The sequence below is a fragment of the Microtus oregoni genome, unplaced genomic scaffold (genome assembly GCF_018167655.1).
Source record: "Microtus oregoni isolate MIOR12 unplaced genomic scaffold, Mior012 000009F_ref0000495, whole genome shotgun sequence".
Classification (NCBI taxonomy): domain Eukaryota; kingdom Metazoa; phylum Chordata; class Mammalia; order Rodentia; family Cricetidae; genus Microtus; species Microtus oregoni.
This window is the reverse complement of record NW_024543068.1, coordinates 33,080,375-33,094,270: the sequence shown is the minus strand read 5'-3', so window position 1 is coordinate 33,094,270 and position 13,896 is coordinate 33,080,375. Positions and strand designations below refer to the sequence as shown.

At 33.6% G+C, this 13,896-nt stretch overlaps 1 protein-coding gene across 2 annotated transcripts in view; it reads left to right on the top strand.

Annotated features, from left to right (window-relative positions):
* Positions 1-13,896, top strand: part of Lrfn5 (leucine rich repeat and fibronectin type III domain containing 5) — a 247,704-nt gene that overhangs the window by 110,941 nt on the left and 122,867 nt on the right. Inside the window, exon 2 of one of the 2 annotated variants that reach the window (XM_041658596.1) lies at positions 3,598-3,773. The exons of the other annotated variant lie outside the window; for it this stretch is intronic. The gene's annotated coding sequence lies outside the window, so the exon portion shown is untranslated. The remainder of the gene's footprint in view (positions 1-3,597; positions 3,774-13,896) is intronic. 2 annotated transcript variants of the gene reach the window in all.

Sequence of the window (13,896 nt, the reverse complement as noted above, 5' to 3'; positions counted from 1 at the left end):
CAATTATAATATGAATGTCCAGTGTGCTGAGCTCATGAATGTTCAGATTTGATGACTTTAAAGGAAGTGTATAGTAAAAAGAATGTCATTGTTGTCCTTATAGATTCCAATGGGCTTCTTGTTTGCTAATGTGTTAAAGTTATATAGTGTTGTAGGAGCTGTGGGCCTGCTTTTTGTCCCGCTCGGCTCCCGCATGGCTAGCTTTACACCAGAAATAACAACACACAAACTGTATTCTTTTAAACACTGCTTGGCCCATTAACTCTAGCCCTTACAGGTTAATTCTCATATCCCAATCAACCCATCTCTAATAATCTGTGTAGCATCAGTCTTACCGGGAAAGATTCAGCATGTCTGACCTGGCAGCTTGCTTCATGGCGTCTGCCTGGGAGAGGGGAGGGGAGAGGGGAGCATGGCCTCTGAGCTCACTTCCTCTTCCTCCCAGCATTCTGTTCTGTTTACTCCTCCCACCTATGTTTTAACCTATGATGCCAAGCAGTTTCTTTATTACTTAACCAATGACCTTCCTCCATCAATATAGTCTTAAGAAAAAAATATTATGAGCTCTGAAAGGCACAGTTTCATAACCATAATACTTTGAAATAATAAATCATTTGTATGTATGTATAACAGCAATGATTAAAAGGAAACTGTGAATATGCAAAGGAAAGGGAGTGATGTAAATAAATTTTTATTAAATAAAAAATTAAAAATAAGTATAAATGAATAGTGACTAATGTAGTTTTACCCATTATTTTAGGTTAAATCAGGATTTAGACCCCGTTGTCACTAATACTAGACTTAAGTCAGTCTGTAGTTTTGGGGATCTAATGATCATTTAGTGATGGTATTTTAGACTCATAATGTAATTAAGGATGCTCACTTTAGAAATATGTATCCTAAGATCTTCTAATGCATTTCACAAGTTTTCTGAGTTCTTCCAGAGTTTATTGTTATTGAAAATGATTATTAGATGGGGAACCAAGTTTCTTGAGGACACATTAATATAATCGGTGTCAAATTTTGTAAGACTGTCAAATGATCGCAGCTCCAGCAGAGTGGAACAGAAACTAAGTGATCAGAATTCATTACAAGATATTTAATTTCAATATACACTCAAACAATAAAGGAAACGTTACATGATAATATAGTAATGTGACAGTTTCATACTCACAAACTCAATTACTTCTTTTCACTACTGCATTTATCTGTATATGTTAATGTTGCAGTAGAATCTATGTGAATTTTGTATTATGACAGAGAAATACTTTAGGTTACTAACAATACTAAAGATAATGTCCGTAAAAATCACAATTTGGAGGTGAGAAGATGACCCAACAGGGAAGAATACTTACTGCTCTTCTAGAGGACCTGGATTTACTTCTGGAACCCACATCATATGGTTAATAACGTCCCATAATTCTATGTCCAAGGGATCTGACACCTCCTTCCTGTATAGTCAAATGCACATACAGTGTGCACATAAAAATATGTAGTCACACACCCTTGCACATAAAGACAAAATAAACATAATAAATGATGTTCTTTAGGTTTAAGTATTAAATTGGGTAATAATAAGTGATGTTCTTTATGTTTAAGTATTAAATTGGGTAATACCATTGTTTTAGACCAATGATGCCATTGGAAGATATATGTGAAAAATGTGTAAATTTCTAGGAGGTAAGGAAAGAAGGGAAGAGAGTTGCAGTGTAGATGTCATTGGTATATCCCAACAAATGTGTGAACTCATTCCAGTACCCATCTCCAGATGGTTCATGGCAGTTTCCAGGAGTACAAACCTGTTCACTGAAACTAAAATATGGAGCTCTGTAGAGTGTTCATCCAAACTAAACCACAATCCTTTAACAGTTTAACAGAATCTTTCTTTACATCATGTTATATAAGGCATCTTGTATGTAAGCAGAGACTGATCATTTCCCAGCCGCCCAGACCCAAATAATAACATAGAAACTATATTAATTATAACACTATTTGACCAATAGCTTAGTCATATTTTTAGCTAACTCTTACATCTTAAACTAACCCATAATTATTATCTGTGTTAGCCACATGGCTTGGTACCTTATATCAGTGAGGCATTCTCATCTTGCTTCTGCAGTGTCTGGATGATGACTGCAGACTGAGGTTTTCCTTTCTAAGAATTCTCCTCTTTTGGTCACCCTGCCTATACTTCCTGCCTTGGTACTGACCAATCAGTGTTTTATTAAAGCAATACAAGTGACAAATTTGTACAGGATAGAAGGCCACTGTCCCGTAGAACTTGTGGAGGAAGTTGGTCCTAGGGAAAAGTCATGATTCATTAGTTACTTACCATGAAACCTCGACCAAGTAAATTCAGTATTTACTTTATAAAGCAGTCAAAGAAGAACAATGAAATCACTCTTTTAAGTTTATATTTGTACTTAGGCATGGTAAGACTTGTTTGTAATTCTAATATAATGGAGGCTGAAATGGGAGAATCAAGGTTTTTCAGCCAGCCAGGGCTATATACCAGGGTCCTGACTGAAACAAACTCAAAACAGAAAACTAAAAAATTGTTCCATTTATCAAAGCTTTAATATTGGTTTTATATAAATATCGTATACGTGATTTTAAATCATATTTTTATCTTATATTCATTCTTTATTATTATAGTTTGAAAATAATGTGTTTATGCTTCTTTGATATTTATCAGAGTCTAAGTCAAATTAAAATTTTAAAGATATTTTAAAAATTAATTGGTCTACTTTAACAGTCTTAGGTTTAAATATTAGCTGAAACTTTATTGATTTTTATTTTGGTTTTTCAAGACAGGATTTATCTGTGTAGCTCTGACTGTCATGGAACTCTGTACACCAGGCTGGCGTCAAACTTACAGAGATCCTCCTGTCTATGCCTCTTGAGTGCTGGGATTAAAGGCATGCATTACTATAGCAGGGCTAGCTGGAACTTTTATACAGCTCTTAGGCAAGAAAAATTTAAATGTTGCATCCCACACAGGGTGACAGTCAATCCTCTGAAAGGTTAAGACATCATCACACAAAAGACGCTTAAAAATACAAATATGAACTTAAAAATGCAATGCATATAAGATGTTTATATGTAATTTTTTCCAGATATGAATGTACTGCAATATATTGATTTTGGCCTGGAAAATAATGCAGTAAACAATTAAGTCTGTTGTTCCCTATGACCAGACAGGGCTATGATAGATTTGTTCCTTGCTATATCTAATGTTATATGCATGTGTTTATGTGGTACATAGCAGGACATTATTAAAGATGTGTGAGTTATACAGCAAAATGAATTAATTCAAAATAAAGAATAGTGTGTGGTATATGATCTTTTAAGCTACCTACAGTTTTGAGAGAATGACTCGCCTTCCAAAAATTAAAGGCAGAGTGTTGACATATTTATTGGAATGAGAACATATTGCACATTTCCATTGGAAAGCATTTTGATGCAAGTATATTTGAGTTCTAATTAGTGAACGTCCTAATATGAGTCGTGACTGAACACACAATTAAAGCAAACATTTCCAGGTACTCTAAAAGCTTTTATGATGCCTTTTCTTTGTTCTGCTTGCCTCCTCTGAAGAGTCCCTGTATCCATTCAGCCTGTTGTTGAGGAGAGATGTAGCAGCTGACCACCCTTCCCCCTGACACCATTCTCAGCACCAGCTTTGGAGATGCGTTCACCCTGTTGGTCTTCTGCAGTAGCCAGGCCGAGTGCTGACTCCTTCATGGTAGTGAGGAACTCTTCAGGCTCCAGAAGTAAGTTGCACAATTCAGTTTTATCATTATTAGTAAGTTTAAAAACACTTTTGGATGTTTAATTAGAAATTTTGCAAAATGACAGGCAAAATGAAGTCAGAATTATTCATTATCGATGGAAAATCTTTTCTTTGTTTAGAGTCCAATATTTCTGGTTTTGAAAAGTCTACTCGTCTTTTTTTTTTGTTGTTGTTGCTATCCAAATGCTTACGAGATTTTCTATTTTGTTTTCATATTTGCGATTTGCAGGCATTGCAAGATACATTTTCCTCCTCATGTCATAGACAGTGTAAAGGCTAAAATAATTTTGTGACTAAACAAATATATTCTCAATGGCAAGGTATTGCACCACACTTGCTTCAGTAAGTTACAAAGACAAGAGACTATGGGTAGAGCAATGGGCTGGTACTGTCAATAATAATTTGCCTGATTGGCTGGATTATGGAATGCAAAGATCTCTGTCTCTTTCAGAGCTTATAAAAGCCTATGAAAATGCACATTAGAATTTTTAAAAATATGAAAATTACATATAGGAAAATGCATTGTAAATAAAATATTTTAACACTGGCAAACTATAAAACTAAATATCTGCATATATCAACCAAATAAGTTTCCTACTCTAGATTTGCATATGATTTTTCTAAATTCTAAAGAGAAAAACAAGTAAAGAAATTGTTTTATTGATTATGTTTATATGATTTAGAATTTCAGAAATTTTTCCTGGAAAAATAAATCTTTTCTAAATCATTGATTTGCCATTGTTCAAATTTTATGGTTTTATTTGACATATTTTTTCTGTCTTTTAAATACTTTATATATATATATATATGTGTGTGTGTGTGTGTATGATGTATGACACATATGGTTTTCAAATAATATATATGTCCTTGAAGTAATTTATAATAAAATACATATTCACAACAAATAAATATCTATTATTGCTCTAGGAAATATATCTTTCCCAATGCCCAAACACAGAAAATATTTGTGAGTGTGTTTTTTATAAAAAGCAAAGGTTTGGTAAAGCAATTACCTTTATTGTTATATTATTAAATACAATTCGGGAGTCAGATATTGAAGTATAAATCTAAAATATCCACAGAGTAACAGAAAAGGATCAGCTGAACCTACATTTCCAGCTTCCCAGATTTAATGGACTGTGAATCTAAGTCCCTCCATATTCCTGCCTGTGTCTCTCTCTATCCTAATTTGGTTCTGCCCAAAACTCTAAAGCTAATTCTTGCCGGATATGAATGTTTATTATGCCCTCTGATTCAAGGTTTAGCTCTATGGGTAGTCTCGGGAGTGTCCAAATGTGATCAAAATATCCCACAACAGTCTGACATATTTTCAGCTGTTTCCAGCTATTGTGCGTTTACCAAGTAAAATTATCTTGAAGGAAGTGAGAATGAGACGTTTCATAAGCATAGGTTAACTTAGCAATGTATTGCAATGCCAGAGGGACTCCAATTCAAATATCTATTTCATTAGTGGCAAATAAAGATTAGTGTTAATAATTTCTGTCTTTATTATGCTACTAATTATGCAAGATGAAAGCAGTTAGTAAGAAGTCTGTTATTGCTTTCATAACCAAAGTAGTTGGAGGACTACATTTAAGATCTAAAGAGGACATTTCTATATTGAAAAAAAAATAAAAAGATTTGTTATAACTGTAGTTATAACACAGAATATGCAGTTGATAAATTAAAAATAATTTTTGTAGCATTCCCCTTTGTATATTTTATTTATTCATTTACTACTAATACATGCTTTATTTGTTTATTTTGTTTGTATTTGTTTTTTAATTGCTGACCCTTTTATTGAATAGACCATCTTGAGAAAGACATCCCCAATTTTCACCTTTTATAAATGCAAGATCATATCTATACCTGAGGTAATGTCACAGATTTAAGAAAAAACAACAAAGTAGTTAATTATTTCATTTAAATTTTCTACTGATAAGTTGCTCTTGTTCTCCAGGAAAGCATTTAAGTTTAGAAAAATTGCTAGTTTAATGTGATCCCCTAGTATTAATCACAGAAGAATGTATTCAAACATATTTCCATATAGTAGCAGCTACGCAAGTCCAAAACATCTATTTAATTAATGGGGGTGGAATGCTACAGGGGAATGTTTTATATACTGAAAACAATTATTTTAAATTAATGCTTTTTTTTTTTAATTATAAACTGGTTGGCCTATTAGCTCAGGCTTTCTTATTAACCCATAATTCTTGTCTGTGTTAGCCACATGACTTGGTACCTTTTATCAGCAAGGCATTTTCATCTTGCTTCCTCTGTCTGCAGACTGAGCCTTTCTTCTTTCCAAAATTCTCCTGTACTAGTCACCCTGCCTATTGATTTTTTCCTACTTCCATCCATTGCCTACAAATTTCATGATGTTATTTTTTTAACAGTTAAGTAATACTCCATATACATATGTTGTTATCCTTAAGTGTCTCTTAGGCTCAGGCTACAGGTTACACTTTGAAAATTTTAAATAGACTTTAAGTCTAGACACATAGGCACATGGGAGACTTACAGAGTAAAGATATTACCAGAATTATTTCTTAAGTACACCAGTGACCTGAAATGGCAGGTCATCCTTCAGTGACAAGGTCCTAAAGGACAAGAGCCAGGGAATGATAAAGACAGGAAAGTAGAAAGTATAAAAGCTAAAAGATGGATTTGGGGGCTTTTCAGAAGCTATGTGTTATGCCAAGTAAGACATATGTTATTCTATATATATACATACATACAAAGAAAGAAATTTAAGTTAATACTTAATACAGTTTTTCGATTTTTTTTTTTTAAGTTGAAGGGTGTTACTTTTAAGACTGGAACCTTTCTTTCTTTTTTCTTTCTTCTTTTCTTATCTCTTTTTTTTCCTTTTTTTCATGTTTCTTCTTTTTAAATAAGGAAAATGTTAGGCTGAAAGTCCTGCATTGAATTTATTATCTTGTAAAAAAATAAATGCATTCCTAGTTAAGAGCTAATATTAAATAGTTTTTTGAAAATTCATACATATTGCTAGCATTTCTCCTTAAAACAAGTAGAATTCTTTGAAAAGGAGCTCAAAAATTATGTAGAAAATGCAGAAGTAGAAAGTAATAGTAATGGAATATTTTTGTAGTGTAATACAATGCAGCCCAGAGCAGCTGAGGTGATCACTGTTGTTCTGGTGATATTTTTCTCTGTCACTTTAGGATTTTTTTTCTGCCAGCAAAAGCACATTTTGTTCATTCCACCTCTTCCTAATTTATTTCTGAAATAAAAGAGACTTGATGAAACTCAAAGTTAAACATAATCATTTTTAATAGAAGGTGTTCTTATGTAACTACATTTGTGTGGGTACATGTATATGTAACAGTGCCTGTGAAATTGTTTCATGAATGCATAATACCAATTATATCTCCATAAGTTATTATACCTTCTAAATATTAAGACTATTTTAATAAATACTTTTCTGAATAAACTACACATTTAAATTTGTTGATTATACCCTACAATGATATTGATGCTTCTACTATGTGGTATACTGTGATGAGTATTTCTACTTAGTAGAGCTATTTAATGAACAGAAGTATCACTCTGCAGTTCATTTGTTTTGTTTTGTTTTGTTGTTTTTCGAGACAGGGTTTCTCTATAGTTTTGAAGCCTGTCCTGGAACTAGCTCTTGTAGACCATACTGGCCTCGAATTCACAGCTATCCACCTGTCTCTGCCTCCCGAATGCTAGGATTAAAGGTGTGCGCCACCACCGCCCAGCTCATTTTATTCTTTTAATAATTTTTATGAGACTACAAAGAAGTAATATCTTCAACAAGATAGATGCTATTTTTTGCATGTTATATGTTATATATTTATATACATAAACATAAAACATATGATCAACATAAACAAACAAAATTACAATCATAATAAGACAACAGTAATACTATAATTTGGGAAGCTTACCTGATTCTATGAAGTGAAGATCAATTAGATTCAGTAATTCCCTAATTAAGAGCAGAATAAGAACAAGTTAAATCATTAATTTCTCAGTACAAAAGAAAAAAAAACAGATTCTCAAAGAAAGCCAACCTAAATCAGACTATATCAATGGTATACTATATATCTTCCCAGTTACTTTCAGTAAGATACAACTAATTACCCAAGTGCTTTGGACTAAAAGCTTTAGAGGAATCTTAGTTATTTTTCAAATAAAGCTGTTTTAGATCTTGGCCTGTCTTGGAAAGGCAATCACAGAGCCCTGCTCTTATGAAGCAAGTCTGGGTACATGGTGCCAATCTCTGAAGGGAAGAAGGAAGCAGAGATGGACACTCACTAATCCAAGTGATCAACAATGAAGCAGGAGCAAACCTCAAAACAGAGAATTCTACTTGGCAAAACATGTCACTTCTTTGTATTTGACAAACGGCACCTCTCACCTACCCAATCTGGTCTGATTTTTCTACAAAAACAAGAGTCTGAAGCAGGTACAAAAAATATAATTCAAAATTCTCATTATACCACAATTATACACTTGTAGCTGATTGAGGATAACACCACACAGAGGCAGCTACCATGGGGTAAATAGGAAGCGAAAAGTAGAAATTGTCATGTGCCTTCCATGTGGGAAATAACATCACCCAAGACAATAGAAATTGATCCATTGTCAATTGAATTTGTCTGGCTTGCAGAGATAGATTTCAACCCTAGACTGCTGTTAATGAGTTGATGTGTTGTCCTTTTGAGATAAAAAAAACCTAGAAGCTGGAATGACAATGCATTGTCTTCCAAAAGGCCTCAAGGGCTGAAAGCAGAACGGAATGTGTCTTGGCTAGCAGATCTTGATGTAGAGAGTCTCTTGTTTTCTGTGCCTTTGCTTTGTGTTGGCCTGCAGCACTGCTACTGCTGGATTTCCTACAAAGCGGTGCCCTGTGGAGAGGTCTGCACAGATGCTCTGCCTTTGCAGAGGACTTAACTTTTAGGGCCAGAAGAATTTAACACCCTAGAGGAGTACTCTCAACACTGTGTTTTCAGTGAGTGGAAGCAATCCTTATTGTCAGATATTGGCATTGAAATAAATGAGGAAAAGCCAATTTATACCAATTCAACCCAAGGCTAGGTTTGTTACCCTGACAACCACCCTGTCCCTATAGTTAACTCCCATGTATCAGTGTGGGGGACTGCGGAGCATATGTCAGATTTAGAATATTCTGGGTAAATGGATGCATCTCTCATCACCATGAAACAGAGTGTGGGAAGCATTGCATCAAGAACACTGGCAGTCTAACCAAGGACTACTTTTAGTGAAAATCCATGCCTTACCATGGGGGAAAAATATCAGAATAAAAGAATCTGAATGGTACATTGATTAAAACCTCCAACACTTCCAGTGATCTCTGCCATGAAGGGACTAAGTGATAGACATAGAATCACTAACTGAAAACATTAAGAATATTTTAAAAAAATTGAATACTTGATTTTGAAGTGTGAAGTTGGATGGCACTTCAACAGTAATAGAGTTCTGACGCAAACATCTTTCTAGAATTGTTAAAGAGACGGTAATGCAAGATGGCAATCTAGCATGCCGTTAGGCTTGCGGACTTTTGGGTCCTGTTTGGGCTGTTGGCCAGTGATACCACCTCCGCCACTGCTGAACACCCACACATCTTGGATAGCTGTGACATTGTATGGTGGTAATTTGATTCCATGTCAATTAACCTCACTTTTGGACTTGGTAATATACAAAAGTAATTGAGTTGGCATAAGAATAAGTCTGCATGATACATTTGACATCCCCAAGCCAGGAGCATTAGCTTTGGCTGTAGAGATGATGCGTCAGAGTTATTTTCTACCTATCTTCCTTTGGATTCACCTTATTTAGCTTCTCTAGGAACATGAATTATAAGCTCAATGTCCTTTATTTATGGCTAGAAACCAAATATGAGTGAGTACATCCCATGTTCCTCTTTTTGGGTCTGGCTTACCTCACTCAAGATAGTGTTTTCTATTTCCATCCATTTGTATGCAAAATTCAAGAAGTCTTTGTTTTTTACTGCTGAGTAATACTCTAATATGTATATATTCCATACTTTCTTCATCCATTCTTCCGTTGAAGGGCATCTAGGTTGTTTCCAGGTTCTGGCTATACCTATCTTCCAGAAGCTTTTTGTTTTCTTGTTTTGTTTGGTTTTTGGGGGGTTGTTTTGTTTTGTTTTTGTTTTCTGACTCTTTTTTTTGTCTTCCTCCTGATGCCAGGTAAGCTTTAATATGTATTAAGAGATAAGCTTTCCTTTTAATAACTTGCATGCACATAGAGATTACTGTGGTAAATTTTGAATCTATAGCAAGTTGTTTAAATATCTGAAAACAAATAATATTTTAAAATCTACTTATTTATGACTTGAGGACAGAGCGCCCTTAAACAAATAAACATTATTTCAATGATATATATGGTAGTAATTCTAACACAGAAATAATCCACAATTTAAAACCTGACTTCATTATTTATGAAGTAAAAAGATAAATGCTAACATAGCAATAGCTTTCTCTGTCAAAAGAGAACTTGTACGTAGTACTCACTACATTATTTGAAATTATAAAATGAAGTTTCTGTTTTGTCTAGTTTACATGGTTAGACCTTTCCAGTGTGTCTTATATTCATGTTTAAACAAAACAGTGGGTTTCACAAAGTTTGGATTGGGTTTATTAAAGAATGATTATGTATGACATACACAGATATAATAAGAACACATCTCTGGCACTGATGAATGTTCTTTATGTAGTAAGATGGATATTCTTCCTTGGGAAAAATAGCATCAGAGAAAAGGTCATCAGATATAGTGATTCACTGTGAACCATGATAGATATCTGAATTGGCTGGTAGGTCTGTGATTCTCTATCTATCTTAACACAAGATATGATTTTATTCAAAACATAGAATGTTCAGAATGTTTAATATGTCTTAGGAATGCTTTTAGACTAGACATCTAGTTACTGGCTGTTTATAGACAATATTCAGAAATGTGGGCAGTTAAAGCTATTGCGCTCACAAATTTAATAAAACCTCAGTATGGAAAGTGAAGATTGGTGATGAAAACATTGAAGAAAATGTCATGCAAGATTACCAATTATATCTTATTCACTTTTAATCTTTCTTTATAATATCATTATAATTTATTTTTTGAAGACAATGTCTATGAGAATTAAGTAGATTTTTCTGTTCTTGTATATCTTAATGCACAAATTGTTTCTTCTATATATTTAGATATATGTTTTATGTAAATAAGAAAACATGGATTTTCACATCTTAGGGCAATGACATTTTCTGATTCACCTTCATTAATAAGTTTATAAGTAATATATAGTAATTTATAGTAATCATCATTAATAAGTTTAAACATGAAAAAAGTCACCTTGATACATATGGTTCTTTGTATATGTATCTTTAAAATATCAACAAAGAAAAGAGCAAGTAAATAACCGATTTATTAGAAAATTTTTGACATCCTTCAACAGATGGCTAGACAAAACAGTATGGTATGTATACAAAATGAAACAATATTAAGCTATACATAAAAATAATCAAATCTGTTGCAAGAGATAATAAGATAGAAAAAAGAGGTCGTCCTGTAAAACGAAATAGGTTAGGCTAACCATGTGATCTCATTCATATGTAGAATTGCTGAATTGTGAATGTCAGAGAAGCAATAAGTAGGATGATGAAAATCTGGAGTCTGAGAGAAAAAAAAAACAACAGAAATACCAAATATTAATCATTAAGTACTGGGATTTCATTGAATAGAAGAAGAAAATTACCGTCTGTTACTATCGAGCATGGTTACTGTGCACAGCAGGAGATTATTTTCATTTCAGATTCCAGATCTGAGTTACCAAAATTTGAAAGTTTTCATTATGGACAAATGACAAAAGTTTACGGCCGTAGATGCATAAATTAAATCAAACGTTATGCAACAACTTAGCAGAAACATCACAGGGAATCTGATATTTATGCAGTTTTATACTTTTATGCATTAGTAAAGCAAATTGGTAGTGCTTATAAGATCACTCTGCAGGTAAAGTGTTCAAACCTAGTGACACAAATTGGATCCCGCATTGAAAGGAGATTGTGACCCAGTTATAGTGACACATGCCTTTAATCCCAGCACTTGTGAGGCAGAAGCAAGCAGATCTCTGAGTTTACAGAGAGAGTTTCATGTTAACCTGGGCTATACAAAGAAACCCTGTCTTGAAAAATCCATAAACAAACAAAGAGGCAAGCAATCAAGCAAACAAATAAATATTTTTTTAAAGGGGACAGCCCTATTCTGAAAGCTGTCCTACTTAGAACCTTTAGGGTGCAGCGTCTGCACTCACATAAATACACACATGAACACTGAGACAGTGATAATAATAAATGAAATTATATTGAAATGCTTTTATAAAGGAGAACAACTAAAATGACAGAAGATTAAAGTGTCAATAATACATAAATGTAGCACACTGTTTGAAAAGACATCAGGTAGCACTGGAATTTTTTTTTGAAGGATGAGAAAAGTCAGAGACTCTCATCTTCCGAATGTTAAATGTGTTGTTATATGCTCCTGGCATACAAGTCTTTTCACCTGAGTGTTAATTATAAATGAAGAATTTCTGTAATTACAAATGAATAGATATTTACTGAAATTTTAAAACAAACAGGAATGTGGAAATAAGCCTCACTGGAATTATACACTTACCACACATACACAGACATCTAAATGACCACATTTTGTGATCTAAACATTGTAAATGTTCTGGCTTAAAGGATAGCTTCATTCAAATGCAAACTAAAGACATTATTCACTACTTCCATTGTTCTATTATTGCACTTTATTTGTTTCATATTTTAAATAAATCTTTATTCTATTTGTAATACTACTAACTACATGCATGTTTTTATTTCCTTTATTAGATTGAAAACTGTTTGCCATTGCTTTATTAATCAATTTACTAGACTCTTCATAAGAGTGAAATTTTTGTTAAGACTGATTTATTTTTCCCTCAGATGTCATTTTTGGTGCAATCCTAAGCTAGTTCTAATTTTAGGTATCATTTTTCCTACAAAGTCATGGGAACTTGTTGAAAAGATACATAATTTTTTTCATCATAAACTCTTTGTGGATTTGTTTAGTCCCATATGTTCTTCTTAGTCAATAGTCATTGTTTTAATTTTAGTAATGTACAGTATTATTAAGCACTAACATTTCATATTTGAGGATGGTGATAAAATTCTCCACACCTAAATGACCCAGGCTGGTAAGATATAGGTAATAGACGAGTCAATTTCTGTGAAAGCCACTGACGTGAGTCACGAAAGATGAGGTAAGAAAAGGAGAACTATATGCCAGAGCCTCTCCCCATCCCCCAGTGGTTCACACACAGTATAGTTAGAGTGCAGTGGGCCTTGTGACATATTTCTCCTGAGTTTCAAATCTCCAGGAATCCTTCATTATCTCTTGAGGGGTGACTATGCTCCTGTGAGATACTCCAGGTGTTCTGTATGAGATAATGTCATCCTGTACTCTATCGCTGTGATGGCCATAGAGTGCTCTTTCCCTGGCATCGTCTGCCAGTGTTCCTGAGACTTAGGTGTTGTGGCTCTGTGGGCCCTGGTTACCTGTAGCAGCTAGTGAGACTATTTAAGACTCTGCACTGGCACGGTAATCATTTTGTAAACAGCATTGGTGTAGTCATTAATTTTTCATTATTATGTTATGAAATGTTTTAAGAGACAATACAGTGACAATGGCAGTCTTGTTAGTTGTAAAATATGACTTATTAATAAGAACCTGTGTGGCAAAAAAACAGTGAAGATATTAGGAAATGTCCATTTAAAGCAGAAAAGCTGTTAACTGCTTCCTTTTGTATTTTTAATATATGCATGTTTGCGTGAGTATGTGTGTATACATCTGATCACACTCTTGCTATTGTGAATTAGTTGAGTTGCCCTTCTTTAACACTGAAGAAATACATTTTGCAACACAGTGACTATTTTAAATTTTGTTTTCATTTATTGTGCAAAATAGAGATTAAATTGGATTTAGTATAGTTCAGTTCTGTTTCACTGTTTCTATCCTAGTAACTGATAGTCTCAAT